Genomic DNA, 15,759 nt, shown 5'->3' on the forward strand with positions numbered 1-15,759 from the left:
AATTTTCTTCCAAACGGGCAATATTAAAAGAATAAGGCCTCTATGAATAAGGATGTATGAAATTATTTAACATATCACTGTTAAATTTACAAAAGGAAATAGCGCACATAAAATGTGATCCAATCACTTAGGTTGAACTTATCCAAATCATTCTTAAGTGGTGACCCTCAATTTGGTGAAATAAGTTTGTTGACATCTTTTACGGTTTCATAGAAATAGAGATAACATGGAAAAAGGGACGAGGGGAAATAACTCCTATAATAATTACTGTTCGGTTACACAGGATGTATTTGGAAATTCTCGTCACTGTATGATTTCATTGGTCAACCCTTTTATAAATAGAAATACAATCAGAACAAAGGCAGAAGGTCTTTCCACGAAAAGTGGAAAACGTACCTTATCATATTGCCTATTTAAGAACGTGCAACATCATAAGTTAATGGGGACAAGCATAACTTGTAATGTGGGACAATACGAACTCTAAAATTTTAAAAAATAAGACAATTGAGAATTAATAAACCAAAATCAACGTTATCTGAGATTATTAGTCTATGTTGTGACTTTTAATAACATATTGTAACACATCACTGACTCCAGAAGTTAGATATATGTGTCAGACAATTTTTAAAAAAATCTAATATTGTTTAATTATCTATCAGATCATATAAAAATTAAGATTTTCTTGAAATATATGCAAAGAGAGTATAATTTTGATATCTCTTAAAATTCAAATTGGCTTAGCTATAAATCCTTTAAGTGGGAGTCACAAAAAATCAAAACTAAAATTGCTTGACCATTTATCAGAAAAAACTGTTTTGAACAATATTTTAAACTTTGAAATGCAAATTAAACTTCAGTTATGATCAAAGAGGTGTTGATGATGAAACAAATAAACTAACAACTAGTTTATATAATTTAGCTGAAAATTCATGTGTTATTAAAAGAAAAAACTTTAAGAAAAGTAAACCAAAAAATAAACAACCATGGTCGGATAATGCAATAACAGATTTAAAACATCAAATAAATGCCATCGGGAGAAATATTAAAGCAAATCCATTTGATAAAACATATAAAACTAGATATTTGAACTTTCTAAAAACTTTCAAAAAGATGATTAAACAAAAAAGCTAAATGTAGGTAAAAACTTGAAAACTGCTATAAAAACAATTCAGAGGAATATTTGAAAATACTTAAAGGGGCACTAGCTACGAGATATATAAAAAAAATCAAAAGTATGATTTTTTTTGTTCAATCATTAATGAAAGTGAAATAGTGAAATAATAATTTGTTTTTATCAGCTAAAATAGTTCAATATTGACAAATTAAGCTAATAAATTTTGGTAATGAATTATTCACTTGCAAGTGAATAATTCGACCTCATTAAAGCCGTATTATTGTGAACTCTAATTTAACCTCGTAGAAAGAGATAGAATAGCGCATGCATTGTCAGTGCACGGGTGTTTAAAGAAACAGAATGTCAACATTGAAAGTGAAACAAAGGTAAATAATTTGATTTACTGATTCGATCCACACACAAGGTAAAACGACGATAAATATAAATTTTTAATCTATAATACAAAATTTTACAGACCAATAAAAATCCAATAGCACGAGTTGCATAATCTATTTATATCTATGTTGATGTTTACATCGCTTATATGGTCATAGAAGGTCATTTCGATAGTTAATTAAGTGGCGTCTTGGCTAAATTTCACACGAAAAGAAGCTACATCCTATTTAGACCATATCCTGTAAATTGTTTATTTTATACTTTTGATAGTTTGGAAACATGAAGATCACTCTGAAGAAATATTCAAAAACTTAGAAGAGCTAGAAAAACATTTTCAAAACCAAGGAAACTGCTCTTCTGTCAACAAAGAATTTCAAAAACACATAGAAACAGAATTTAAAAACATTGCTATATATAAACATCACTGTTAAACACACCTTTTACACCATTAAAGCACAACTCAATCATACTCTTTGTTCTTTCAAGCATAATAATTCAGAGTCTAGACATTTTATCAAAAATAAAGGTGTAAGACAAGGAGATTCTTTAAGCCCTACTTTATTCAATATTTTTATTAATGACTTAAGTCAGATATTTGAAAAGCAAAACTGTATCCCTGTAAAACTTATAAATTCAGACATAGGAAGTCTCCTATTTGCAGATGATTTAATCATATTATCAGAGACCGAAAACGGTCTGCAAAATAGCTTAAATAATCTCTCTCAATATTGTGATAAACGGCAAAATTTATCACTTAATACAAAAAAATCTAAAACCATGATATTACAAAATTACCCAAGTAAAATAAATAAACCCTTTTTGAAATTTAAAGGAAAATACCTTGAAAAAGTATATGAATATAAATACCTTAGTTTAAAAATATTTATTTAAAGTGGGTTGGGAAACAAGTTTTGCAACTTATATTAATCCCTTTCCACGTTACCGTTGCGAGTGCTTCCTTGTAGCGGCATAAGCCTGTTCTTTTTCGAAATCTACAAGGGTGTCTGTTACGTGCAAAAGATATAGACAACAACTGTTTAGTGCCTTTAAATATCAGCTGTATTTGTACGAGGCTAGGAATCAAGGTGACACTGTATGCGAGCGTTTAGCGAGCTACTACACCTGTTTCGAGCCGAGTACAAATACAGCTGATATTTAAAGACAATAAACAGTTCTTGTCTTTATCCTGCAATTAATTCTGTATATTATTTGTGTTTTGAAAGACACAAAAACACATGTTTTGCATTTATTTTTCGATTTGAAATCCCTTGAGGCCCGAGGTGAATAATTATCTATTTTAACATAACAACTAATTTCAACAGTAAAAACAAATAACAAAACATTGTCCAATTTAAAACAGGAGTGTGCGAGTTGTCCTACGCTTCAGACTCGACATCCACTAAACATGCATGCTGAAATTGACATGGTTGTTTTTAATACACAATCATAAACATTCAAGTTTTGAAATCGATAGTTGTCATCATAGAAAAGACTGCTGTTTATGTGTGTATGTAATCAGACAATTGGTGTGATTCTTATTGCTCTAAAGAAACAAACAGAACGTATAAAAGTAATCGTAAATTCGCAATTAGTACGTCATTGGAATGCAACTGCAATACACATTATAAGGTCCGCAGGTTCATATAATACTCAGTCCGGCAGTGGGCGGAGCTTTAAAGCGATATCTGTATAGTATACAGATACAGCATAGCGATATCTGTAGAGCTGTATCGGTATAGTATACAGAAACAGCATAGCGATATCTGTAGAGCTGTATCGGTATAGTAGAACACCCAATTGCAGGATAAATGGCTCTCTCTTAACACGGGTCAGCCATTTATCGTCCGTCCCCTTCCGACGGACTATCATCGTTTCCCCAAGACCATACTCGCAAATGGTGTCAAAGGAGAGCAGAAAATCAGTTCCTGAAATTTTCATCCCGGAACGGGAATCGAAACAGGAACCTTTGTGCTAGTAGTCCGATGCACTAACCACTACACCAAGGCTCTCTTTTTGAATACCTTGGATGTGTTATAACATCTAACGGCAGTGAAACTATAGTTCTAAACTGAAGTTCAGATCTTGCAAAAAAGGCAAGAAAACTTTTTTTTGCTATTAACTCTTACTCATCAGGCTTTGGACAACTTCCTGTGAGAGTGTCTTTCAACCTTTTTGAAACTTGGGTCAAACATTTTCTAACATATAATAGTGAAATATGTTATATGGACACTTGTATTCAATTGTAAAGAGCTTAACTCCGAGCTAACAAAAAAGTTCAACACCAGATGCTTTTCATTTTATTGATAAAACTATTTTAGAAAAAAAACAGCTACATTTTATTAAACAAGTACTGGGGACAAAAAGAAGCTAAACAAATCTAGCTGTTAGAAATGAACTTGGACTTTTGCCATTAGAAACTTTCATAAAAACCCAAACTATGATGTACCTATCTATATTAAATAATGAAAATCTAAACCCACTTCTTTATAAAGCCTTTAAATTCTCGAAAAATTTAGATATTAAAGGAATATACTCTTGGTATACTTTTGCACAAAATGTGTCACAAGATATAAATATTGACATCAAACTTATTAAGGAAACTAAAACTTTAAAAAAGATTAAAAAGTTAAAACCCAAATTAACAAAGGGTTATATTAAAACTATTATCAAACTCTTATTAAATGTATTAATAATAAAATAAATAACTTGAACGAAAATATTAAAATACATCTATATGAATTTCTTATATCAAATATAAATGACGAAATGAAATACAACCTATCACACTCAAGTAAAGAAACAAGAAAAATGTTAACCAAATTTAGAATAAGCGATCATTGTCTTTTAATAGAAACAGGACGATATACAAAAATACCACGGAATGAAAGAAAATGTAAAATATGTAATATCCTAGACGATGAATTTCATTTTTTCGTTAACTGTAAAATCAATAAAAATAAAAGAGAAATCCTTCTAAAATATTATACACAAAAATATGTAAATTTTAATACACGTGATTTTACTAATAAACTCGTGATTATAAAACAATTACTATTCAAAGTTCAGACATGCGCAATTATAATTTACTTCCCCAATGGACTAATATGAGAAGGTATATTTTGTATTCATATGAAATAACATAAAACATTATTTATTATTAATCAACATAAGTAATACATATGAATACCTCAGTCATCTAATCATAACTTTTGAATTTCTCATGGTTAAATACTATCAATTTGTAAACATATATGAACGCTTTGTAACGGTAAGCTAAAATGACGTATGAATACTATCAAATAATGATCCTCTTTATATATCTTTACAAAAACAAATAATAACTATATATATATCGGCATAAAAAATATAAGCTACATATAGTATACATAGATAGCAGAAGGTTATGTGAAACATATTACAACATGTCAAACATTTAATGTTGGGCACGAAATGTATGATCCATAGACACATGAGACATGATAGATCTAAGGATTATTCTAATTAATTAATTGTATTACGTATTTATCATGTTTATACAGAGATGGTTTCTGCAACAATAATGTTAAATAGATATGATTTACATGTGTAATTTTGAGTAATTTACTACCATGACTACATAACGCTAAAAGGTGGGTATTTAAAGGGCACCAATGATTGACCCAGATATTGATCTTGTTGAATGGGAAATATTAGTCATATGTATTTATAAATACACACAATTACACTGAAATACAATCGATTGATCTACAACGATTAAAAACCGCCTTTATTATGTTTATAATGTTAACAAATGTCAAAAGCGCATATTTAAAAGAAACCTGAGAAGAAACGTGTATCACATTTCTTTTTATTTGATAATTTCACTTCAATTATTTTAATTTCTTTGTTTTACTCGACATTTTATAAATTGTTATGCGGTATTTATTTTGCTTATTGGTGAAAGAATGCCACGAAGACAGTTATGTTTCTAAAGAAAACGCGATTAATAGTAAAATAATTCATTCTACAAAATCATATCTTAACATCCTTATATAAGCATACATTTTAAAAGGTTTGGATTAATATATGAAACATCAAGCAAACCATATTAAAATGTTTAGCACAATATATCAAAATTAAACATTTTCAAATATTTTAAAATCTAATTTACATAACCATGATAACATCTACTATTTCACATTTACCCTGTTTTTCGACATGCACATCTATTGTACATGTTGTATTCAAATCGGATTTTGCCACAGCCTCCACATTTTGTGAAAAAATCCAACCTTATCATTAAAGGGAAAATTCTCGATTTTTCACTTATCTTATTATGTTTATAATACCATAAAAAACATATTCACCAAGTTTTATTTTGATATGAAAACTAATAAAGAAGAAAATTGGGAATTATTTATTTTATTTCCGCAAACTTTCTGACTTAATGTGACGAAGTTTAAGTCTTTTTGCATGCCGGGCGTGAAATTAATCTCATTTAAGTCTTGTAAGTTAACCGACTTATAACGCGATCCTACAAATACTTTGTACAAACATACGAAACTGACATGATCGATAGTGTATTAAAAATACATGTTTGTATTTTGACCTTTTTGCTTCAGTCCAGCAAACATTTTCTTCTTGTACTGTGAAAATACAATGTGTATTGTTATGTGACACTTAGTGAATGTTGAATGCGTGGTTAAACTGAAGGTAATTAAAAGATTAGAATTATGTATTTCTAATCTTTCAGTGAATTCTAGCCGTCACAGTTCACCGTTCCAGGTGTGAACAACATTTCGTATGAAGGATAAACGGGTGTGATAGTTTTAGACACAGAAATGTAAACAAAGAATTAAAATTAATTTACGGGAGTAATAGAGTCACACAATAACTGGATAGCCGTTGTATATTTTTTTATTTTGCATATTAAAGCTCACTTTTTAATGAATTATTACTTCTGATTACTTTTATAACGATGAAATACTGAATTAATTTAATTGAATAAATTTATAAATAATAATAGCCTTCTAAACACGAGTGTATGAACTAAAAATTGTACTATTTTAAATTAGAATCGGTAACCTTTGATATTTAAAACAGATCATTACCAATTGCAGTTATATAATTTAGTCCATCGAAAGCGATCTTAATTTGCATATTCAAGAATTAATGTTCTCATCAAAATATTTTAAATCTCACAACGCATAAATACTTCAGCTTTTTGAAATAATTTTTTTTTATAAAAAAACAGACAGAACGAATTTAATGTCATCTTTCCTTATTTTTGAATGTATTTATAAGTCTGTTTTAACTGGCAAGAATACCCCATATTACCCAGTTTATTCTTTAAATTTCTGTTATTGAATATCAAGAAAGAAAATAAATCCTGAATTGGATTTGCAACTTTGATACTAAATAGTTTTCCTGGAAAATATTTACATCCCTTGGGGAATATAAGTGTACTTCCAGTTGCGTATATATTACATGCATGTCGCAACAATTGTGATGATGACTAATTTCTTCCTTTATTCGAGAACAATCTAATTGAAATATAAATCTGTGATTTAACTATGTCCATAACTTCCATTAACCAAAGCAAGTTATATATCGACCTGTATTTAAATCAAATTGGTTCTCTTCTACTTCTTCTTCTTTTGGTATACAATAGCCTATCGACATTCGATGATTACATACTGTTGGCATACGTGGACTAAGTCTATTTACAAAACATTTACCCCAATTTACACAAAATGTATCTTTCTTTCTTATGTTCAATGTATACATGTATATATATATTTTAAAAGAGAGGGACGAAAGATACCAAAGGGACAGTCAAACTCATAAATCTAAAACAAACTGACAACGCCATGGCTAAAAATGAAAAAGACAAACAAATAACAGCACACATGACACAACATAGAAAACTAAAGAATAAAGAATACGAACCCCACAAAAAAACTAGGGGTGATCTCAGGTGCTCCGGAAGGGTAAGCAGATCCTGCTCCACAGTGGGCACCCGTCGTGTTGCTTATGTGATAACAAATCCGGTAAATAGTCTAATTCGGTAGGTCACATTCATAAAAGGGAAGAGGATTGTAGCTACGACGGAAGGAAAATATCCGATATCATTTGTGAAACGGTTATTCCATAACGGACAACCAACTCGTGATGGCGTCCGTAAAATTTACGAAGGGATGATTTCAACTTCACCATTTGGAACTCTTGGTTTAATAGCTTCCTTGTGAGCAGCAACCCTCTATCAAGAAAATCATGATAGGAAATGCAAGCACGGGAATATCGTATCAATTAGGAGATATATACCCCGTATGCAGGTGCTGCTGGAATGTAGCTACTTAGAAATGGAAAGTTCACAATTGGAAAGCTGAAATCATCTCTTTTGTCGTAAAGTTTTGTTTTAAACCGACCCTCATTGTCAATTTTTAGATGTAAGTCAAGATATGAGGCCAACTTAACTGTATCTGTAGTATCCTTTATCTCTAGCTCGATCGGATAGATGCGTTCCACATAGTCACCAAATTTTGAATTATTTAGTGAAAGAACATCATCTATATAGCGGAAAGTAGAGTATTGCTAACTTCTTATCTTTCTTCCTAAGAAGTTCCTGCATGAAGTCAGCCTCATAACAAGAAAGAAACAAGTCGGCAAGTAGAGGGGCACAGTTTGTTCCCATTGGAATGCCGACAGTCTGTTAAAAAACACATCCTCCGAACGTAACAAATATGTTGTCAATCAAGAAATCAAGCATCTTGATAATATCAGTTTCAGAGAATTTTTTGATTGAATCAGAGTGATCCTTTACAAAGTAGGATTTATCCCTCCCTAAGACAAGATACTTGTATCTACGTTGGCCATTCTTTTTATGAAACAAAGCAATACCAACTCTTTCAATTTGTCTTTTAGTTTAGAATGTGGAATACTTGTGTAAAGAGTAGAAAAATCAAATGTTTTAATACTGTAACAAGATGAAAGAGATTTAAATTGAATGTTCTCTAAAAGATCTTTGGAATTTTAAAATTGCGCTATAGTTCCGTAACTTCCTTTTCAGGCGTATAAACGAACGGTCGACAAGTATCACATTTTAATAGATCAATATTTCTGGTATGTTCCAATCTGTCCTTCACAATGACAATGAGTATATACTTACATTTTCCCAAATTTACCCTTTGAAAAAATATGTAAATAGACTTTTATTTTATCAAATGTTTTTTTTTTGTTTTTTTTTTTTTGTATTGTTTAGATTTTTATAAATAATATTCTTTACACCAGAAATGTTATTTAAAAACACGCGTATGAGTTTAATAATGACTAGTATATTACTTTTGGACACGCAAGACAGGGATGTATAGTATACACCTGATAGTTCAAAATGGAAGTTACAAGTTATCGGCCGTGTACACTGTTCAATACCATCAAAAGTGAAACGATGCATGAACTTGCAAGCCTGACAGGAAATCGCTTAAATACCTGGACGTGTAACATATAACAATTATGAACAAATTAGATTTTCGAAAACAATTGTCACGGAACACCTATTTATGATTTGAACTTCGACATTTTAACCAATTCCAATATAAACAGTTTAAAAATGACAGACCATGGTTATTTAAAAAATAATAACATTTTCCGTATCAAGTAAAACAACCGTACGATTGACAAGATATCGACACGCAATTACAACTACATCAGGTTACTGTAGTTTTGGTCCTTTGTGGTTTATAGACATATCTTGGTTTCTTAACGGAGAAGATGATAAAATGGCCGAACACTGAGAATTGATACTCTCAATTTAAAATCGAAGGTGATCTCTTGTCTAGCAGAATAAAACTTTAATATCTATGAATTTGAGCATTTTTATACAGAATGGACATAATATCAATTTTTGATTTTTTTGCGAAGTTTCGTTTTAACATTATGAAGCTGATTTAAGCTCGTATAAAAGAAATTCTTTTTTTTTTGTACCGCCACCTCGAATTCATTCTTTGCGTATGATCCAAGGAAAATTACATGTGTTATAGCCAGGCGATATCCTTTTTTGGTCTATTCGTCATCAGTCATACCATAACTGTTTCATGTCTTCATTGTGTTTAATCTGTTAATAATGCGTTCGGCTTGTCTCTTTGCATATTCAATTGCCTTGGATATCTCAGTTTGAAGATCTTGTTTATATGAACACAGTAAACATAAAACATTGTTTACATAACCTGCTGCCCCATTTGTTTGACAACAAATTACATGCACAGTGCATTCACATGCAGAATATAAATGTGCATTTGACGCTGGTTGTTGGCAAACCATACAGGTAAAGCTACTGCTGCTGGTAGACTATACGTCCCAACGGTATCATAAGCTCAATAATCAGTAATTCCGTCATTTCATGATTTATAACAAACCTTTTTAAAATTGTCGTTAATAGATTTTGACATTTTACAGAAACTATAGTTATGACATCCTCAGATTTATTGCACCATTTTCAGGTCCTTTTGCAAAGTAAATTTTTAGATCTTAAATCTATGCCCACCAACTTTAGTTGTTGAACTATGATGTTTAGAAAGTAATCTTGGTTATATGTATACAAAACAAGGAATAGTATGAATCTTAAACAATTTAGTTACTTACTTTTTACTTTACTAGATACTCATAAGCAGGACTTTTTGTTTCTTTCCTTGGTTCTTTTTCATCAATGTAAACATTTTCATAGTGATGGTTTTCCCTCTGCAATCTGTAATAACCTTTAGGCATACGTTTTAAATTTTTCACTGAGTTCAGTATTTTTTTTTGTGATTTCACTTTTTACTCGATACCAAGCAACATCTGTGCCTGTGTCTTATATATTTGCTTGCGTCTTGATGCAGTCCAACATTTAGATAAATGACCAACGGGAAAACTATTGAATTCAGATTCACCTAGTAAAACCGGAATGTAAACTATTCACTTACATTTGCAACGAATAATAATAATTAATTGTCTATATTAAATTCTACGACTGTTTTTATTATCAATTAAACCTCTTAAATCATTATAGGGAATTTGCGAAATAACTATTATTTTAATGTTCGCTACTAAAATATATCACTACAAACAAGTTGAAGTTAGTCTGAAAATGACAGACGAGACCAATTGGTCTAAATTTAACTCAACATTACTCGACCCCAGTCCATACTCGACTGTACTGATGTGTGCTTGACCCTTATATTTACCATTTAAAATAGTTTGAACTACTACTCAACCAGTCTGAAACAGTCTTAACCCATTCGCGACCTGTACTCCTAGTGATTGTTGTTTTCTTATATGCAATAAAACATTATGTGAAATTTTGTCTATAGTACTGGGCAAGATAAAAAAAAAATAACTCATGGCAAGTAATACTTTATTTGAAATAATGTTAAATTCTGCATAATTTTTTGAAAAGCACAAATTCAACAAAGACTTATTGGGGAAAATAAATGTTTGTATTACACCTACAATAGTTATATAATTATCTTTTTAATGAGGTAACAACAGCCAACAAAATCACTGAAAATGTTTATCCTTATATTAGAAATATATATATTATCATAATTAAGAATATATTATATAATATATATAAAAATGGGATAAAATATTCAAGAAATGAATAAAATTGTTCTTCTGATAAATGGTAAAGTATAAATTAATACTTCATGCTTGGGCAAACTGATTAAAAGGATCACACCTGTCCTTAGAGTATGCAATTCTAAAAAAAAACTTATTAAAAAAATGTAACATCTTGAAAAACTAAAATTGCAAGGCCTTTTGAAATCACTAGGTAAGTATATACGAGTTTAAGAGAAAACTAAGAGTTTTTTTAACTTTAGAACTTATTTCATTTTCAAAAAGGTTATTAAGGATTGCTATAAAAGTTCTTTAATATCATATGATTATATTAAATTCTTGGTTTTACATAACAAAGGTGTAGTTTTTAAAATTAGGTAAGTTGCTACATATACTATTTCATATATATATTGTAATAAAACAAAATTGCTCACTGCATTATTAACTACTCAACTGACAGCATAATTCTATGTTAATGGGGGAAATTGTCCAGTAACCAAAAAAATATACCTGAAACATTTAAAAAGTTTGAATAACATCTGTCACAATTCAGTTTTGAGATGATTTGATCAACTTGTTTTTTTTAATTTAAAGGTGATATATATATATACAAGTACACACCTGTGATATCGCGGGTCCGTGACTGAATTGAAGTATATAACTATGCCTAAGCCTTATTTTTAGTAATTAGTATTGTCATCTGATAAGTCATGTCGATTATAAGATACACAGTTTTCTCTGCTTTCAAATCTTTCTGTTTGAACCCGTCGACCTGGAACTTATCAATTATTAGAAATATTAATTATTTGGAAAACAAAAGGTCCTGGCTATCCAGGAATGGAGAATTTTTTTAATCAACAGCTTTTTCCTATATAAGTTATCTTAGAAAGTCTTGCTGATTGCTGAATAAAACTACAATAGGGAACAATTTGACAATGATTGAATTTAGTAGTGTCAGTCCTTTGATTATGACCCATTTATATAGTAAAATCGTAAATACACCGTTTGGTGGTGCGCCTGTCAAATGCGGAACGTACAGATAAGGTAATAGCTGAATATACTATTTGTATCGGTATCGGATTCGACCCGGAACTTGTTAATTATTGGCAATATTGATTATGTGGAAAACAAAAGGGTCTGGAGTGGTGTGATTTTTAATCTACACCATTGTCCTATATTAGTTATATGGAGAGTTGAATTCTTTGATTTGTCGTTTTTACCCGATGACGGCTGACAAATTGGACCTCGTAATTTTAGTATTATAGATGTAAGTATTGACGAATATGGTGTTGAAACGTTTATTGTGAAATGTTGGTTTCAATGTTATATTATATTGAATACATTTTAAATTTCAAATTCTTGTTCAAATTTCTAGACAAGGTAAATAACAGTTCCTAAATTGATGAAATACAATAGTTAGATGGAAAAAATATGTCTATGTTGGTTGAGACTTTGTCAAGAAGGATTCAGACTAGGTCGAGTATGGTTCAGAGTAGGTCGAGTATGGTTCAGACGCGTAAAAAAATGGTTAAGTACATATCGGGTACAAGTTTAGACTGTTAAGTTTGGTTGAGTCGAGTATTATCAAGTAACTTTCAGACCAATTCAGACTGATGGAGTGAAAACAGTTAAGTCGAGTACAGATTTCAGACTTTTACTTTTTTGTAGTATATTTATTTATCAGTATTGGGTTAAGCTAGATGGGGTGTCTAAATTATAATCTATAGAATTTTTTATCAATTTGCCAAAATGTAGTTTATATCATGCTTTTTAAAAAATAATGGGGAACGGGGCTTATTTCACGCTACTGCTTGTGCCAAATTGACATATTTTGTATAGATTATGCATGGAAAACCCAGTTTTCTGCCATAAAACGAAATTTACACCAAAGAATTTTGAGATAAAATATGATAACATAGCTCTAATAATATGCTTTCAGATAAGAAACAGAAAAAATGGGGTCACGGGACTCGTTTTCTTGCTACAAAAAAGAATAGGCAAATTCCTAACACATTCTATCATAAAAGTAACTTTATCTGCATTATCTGCTCTTACATTGGAATTGCCTCACCGTATGTGGCAAAGTTTGAAGAAAATGAATCAAACAAATGTATTCCATTTTTTTATATAAAATACAACCATAAATATGAATAAACATGTCATTTTCTATTTTGAAATAAAAATTCTTACACATGAGTTACCTACTACTATCAAGATTTGCACATTTTTATTAAAGATCTAGATCGATTGTTTTCTGGTTCTTCAAAATCCAAGATGGAGGAAGACACCCTATCTACCTTAAGAGATAATGCAGAAAACCTAAAAAAAAAACCCAAAAGATTCTATATTATCCCCAATTATAAAATAACCTGTTACATTTAATATATGACCTGACTTGTCACGTCGAAATACGGGCGAATGTAATTAAACATCCGTGAGGTGCATATTACGACATGTACTGATTGATTGAGTAAATGCATGTTTGAATTCCCTCTGTGACAATAATTAACAGTGTTAAGCTTCCTATGTATACGATAGATCTGACAAGGTGTCTGTCTCGGAATATAACAACATGAATTTATGCCGGGTTACTCTTTCAATCCTTATTTCAACTGAATCACATACAAATGTAATATGGTTCGTATTTTTCAAAAATGAATACTATTTGTTTCTTTAAACAAACACATGTACGGAAAATCCTGAATTAGACTCATGCATCAATGATATCATGTATGAATATTATTAAGGGCATATCCAACAGTTTATTTTTGACGGTGATAATTTTTTCCCTTGAAGATATTTCATTCTTCAATTGACAGAGAATCAAATTTTGCCAAAAAAAATATTAGTCGTCGATTTCGTTTTTTCAAAAAATACTGCTGAAAATTGTACATTTTTGCAATTTTGGAGTAAAAAACTTTTTTTATTTAGAAAAATTAAATATGATTTTTTAATCAACATATACTTTTATAATGGGGCTCAAATTAAAGCAAAATAATTCAAGATGGTCAGAAAAATCTAACTTTACCATTTAAAGCATTAATTCTTACTCAAATAAAGCCAAAACGTTATGATGGACCCAAACAACGGCAAGAAATGAACATTTGAAATGCACATTTTTAATTTATTCAAATATTTCTAACGGTGTCGATTTGACCAAAGTAAGATATGTTATTCTTTGAAAAAAATGGAACGTAATAACGTTTTGAAAAATATTTGTCAACGTACTCGTTTTTGAGAAAAATCGAGAAATATGATATTGTTTACTAAATCCCTTCCGTAAGTCTAACAAATTGCGCCAAAAATGAAGACGTTTCGGGAAATAACGTTATATTTCCCCGCTAATTTTTCAAACGCAGTGCGACGGCAGACACATGTATTTATACACTGTGACTATGTTGGATAGTTGTCTCGATAGCACTCATATCTCATATCGCATCTTCTTATTTATAATGAACTAGTATATGGACGTGATGACAATTCAGTTATTTTTACAATTAAGTGTTTTTCTTACACTGATTTATATTAAACCGTGTATAATTTAACATATCGAAATTAATAAAGAGCTAGTGAAAATTTGCTACCAAACACTTGTCTAAAAACTCACTGACTCTGTATTATTTATTCATGTTGCAGTTTTGGGCTTTTTATTCTTCATAGGTTTCTAGCTTTAACAAAAATATGCATGTTGACTCTTAGTGTTTTGAATTATATGTGTCGTTCGGTTGCTGTCGTATTAATGTATATACATTTAAAATCTTTTTTCAAAACAAAATGATTGATTGGACAGGATATAGAAATATTCACATCTCTGGACTTCTCACGTCCGACAGTATATCTTTGCTATATTTGGTGCGGCCGTTCAGCGGCTCGGATGTATAAATTTACAGTCTCGTTTAGTCGAAATAAAAATGTCGTATATCCTATGCATAGTGTAGTGAGAGTTTCGCGCATCTATACGTTTAAAAACCATCTAAATAAATGGTTCAAGGGATATCCTGTTTAAGACAATTATTAGTTGAGAACTAATGATTATGCATCACTATATGCAACTGTATGCAACCAATAAATTGATTGCTCCCGTGCTCCAGTGGCAAATATATCACGCATATTTACGACGAGCCGAAAGTGGATCTGAATAAATGATTGATACATTATTAAGATAAAGGGTTTGCTAGCGGTAAAACGTATGCCGTACTAGAATAAAGTTGAATAATGATAAAAATCTTGAGTTAACCTATCCTATTATGGAACCGCTGGGTTTAAGAGGGGGTTGGTAATAAGTCAAGACTTACATCAAGACTTTCACCGTTTTTTTGTTTGTTTGTTAAATTATATTTATTTTCTCATACATAGGTAAACACTAAAATCGTCAGATATTTTTTACTTGTTTGTCAGTGTATATATTACAATGTTTTCCTATTTCATTTTATTACGGTGTCGTTTTTCATTTAAAGAGCTTCTGTATATTAGCACCTCAACGCAAAGCTAGATGCTAAATGCAATGATATATGTTAGTTTATGTCGTATTTTATTTTTCTCAAGAGACCATTTTTTTTTAATCTTTCTTAAGTCAAATCAAACTTTGAGTTTTCTATCCTGAATGACAAAATCTCGGATAAGTTTGATAAAGAATTTATTACAATTTGTGTTGCATTCTAATGTTGTTCTCTACT

The 15,759-nt window shown here is 30.4% G+C and overlaps 1 protein-coding gene across 2 annotated transcripts in view; it reads left to right on the forward strand.

Moving 5' to 3' along the window:
• LOC143055445 (uncharacterized) overlaps positions 1-15,759 on the forward strand; it is a 32,202-nt gene that overhangs the window by 3,030 nt on the left and 13,413 nt on the right. Inside the window, exon 1 of one of the 2 annotated variants that reach the window (XM_076228590.1) lies at positions 4,604-4,622. The exons of the other annotated variant lie outside the window; for it this stretch is intronic. The gene's annotated coding sequence lies outside the window, so the exon portion shown is untranslated. Of the gene's footprint in view, positions 1-4,603; positions 4,623-15,759 lie in introns of those variants that run through there. 2 annotated transcript variants of the gene reach the window in all.

This window comes from Mytilus galloprovincialis, chromosome 12, assembly GCF_965363235.1.
Source record: "Mytilus galloprovincialis chromosome 12, xbMytGall1.hap1.1, whole genome shotgun sequence".
Lineage (NCBI taxonomy): Eukaryota > Metazoa > Mollusca > Bivalvia > Mytilida > Mytilidae > Mytilus > Mytilus galloprovincialis.